Below are 2,033 nucleotides of genomic sequence, written 5' to 3'. Positions count from 1 at the left end.
CGGGACCCACGTGCCGGCGTGATTGGGATGGGTGGGCTGGGTGCGTTTTGGAGAGCCATGACGTGGCGAGTGGGGCTTTTTTTTTTTTGAGACAAGGCGAGTGGGGCTGGGAGTGGGCGGAGAGCTCGGACCGGCGCGGGCGTCCGGCCAGAGCAAAAAGGCTGTAGTCCTCGTCACCCGTGAAAAATCATAAAACTGGCCCTTTGGCCGAAGTTCAGCACAAAATGACTCTCTTTTAAAAATATTTTATAAAATGGCCCTACACGCATGACGCCCGCATCCGGGGCGCCATGCTAGACAGCATAACGCCTCGGTCAAGGGCGCCATACTGGTCAGCGCTGACTGCCACGTCGGCCTGGCCATGGGCCCATGACGCCTTGGCCCAGGGCGCCATGGGCTGTACCACGACGCCCCGGCCCGGGGCGCCATACCCCTTCACTACATCGCCGCCTGAGCCTCCTCTCTGTTTGTTCTGTCTTTCCTCTCTGTTCTTTCCCACTCTATGGCGCCCCTCAAATCGCCCCTCCCTCTCCCCACTCTAGAGCTGCGGATCTGAGCCGGAGATTGGTGGATCTGGTTGCCCTTCGAATCCTGAAGGTATTCTCCTCCCTTTCCCCTCTTTCGGTTGAAATCTCTTCATTTGATTGATTTGGGTGAAACCCTAGTTCATCTTTTTGTTGAAATGTATAGTGGATTTTGGTATGATAATGTAGGGATTAGTGTGATTTAGGATATGTATGGCTTACAATATGTATGATATAGGATTATTATGAAAATGCTATGAATTTGGTTAGGATATGTACGCACATATATATGGTGTATGAAAGAATTAGTGCAAATATATGGTGTATTATGTTGTAGAAAATTATATGCACATATATGGTGTATGGAAGAAGAATTAATGTAGAAATGTTGCACATGTATGTATGTTTTTGCACTACTGCGGATATTTGCAAATGACAAAGGGGCTTACCATATACATTTGTAATTTGCAGGATGGCTTCTCTTATCCATCCATCATATGATCAATTGCATCGTGGACGGTTCATGGCAGATGAAGGAAGGGTTTTTGATCAGCTTCACCTGAGGTCCGGTTCGGTTCATGACAAGATGAAGTATGACGAGCGATACACGGAGTATATCCGGAAGACCGGGCTTCTCCCTTTCATCTCACTCGTGTCTCGTTCGATGCCGAAGATGAACCCTTGTGCGATCACGGCACTCGTTGACCGATGGCGCCCTGAGACACATACTTTTCACTTCTATGCTGGGGAGATGACTGTCACTTTGCAGGATGTTTCTCTGATCACTGCACTTCCCATCAAAGGAGAGCCTATTTGTTTTAGCACAAATTCAGATGGATGGCGTGAGATTATGGTTGGACTCATAGGGAGGGAGCCAGGGGTACAAGGGAAGTCCGCCGGTGCAAGTTATCATTGGATTGTTGAACACTTTGGGGAATGCCCGGCTGATGCGGACGATGAAACAGTGCAGCAGTATACCAGGGCATACTTGTGGTATGTAGTCAGCCGGACTCTTTTCTCTGACGGCACTGGCGTGAACGCTTCCTTTATGTGGCTTAAGCTATTTGCTGGGTGGGAGCATGGACTCAGTCGGGGTACAGCGGTGTTGGCTTATTTGTATCGTCAGGTAAGTAGTTTTGCTAATAATATTGTGTTCACCATGTAGAAATTTTCTCTAGTTTGTAGTGACATATTTCTTGTTTGTGTGTAGCTGGACGAGGCATGCCGTAGGGGGGCGAATCCAAGAAACATCGTAGAGTCAAAGGAAGCCAACATCGGTGGTTCGATGCTTCTATTATCGATCTGGAGTTGGGAGCACTTGCCAGTGGGGCGGCCGACACCAAAGGGTTACGACCGGTGGGATGATCATCATGACCCGGACCGTATGCCTACATGGGCGTATAAGTGGGACAAGGTTGAAGGTTTTGTTGGCAGTTCAAAGACCATGTATTTGCACTACTGCAACGAGCTTGACATCATGACCCCGGAGCAGGTATCTTAGTAGCCTCT

This window comes from Triticum dicoccoides, chromosome 2A, assembly GCF_002162155.2.
Source record: "Triticum dicoccoides isolate Atlit2015 ecotype Zavitan chromosome 2A, WEW_v2.0, whole genome shotgun sequence".
Taxonomy (NCBI): domain Eukaryota; kingdom Viridiplantae; phylum Streptophyta; class Magnoliopsida; order Poales; family Poaceae; genus Triticum; species Triticum dicoccoides.
Note: the sequence above shows the minus strand (reverse complement) of the source record.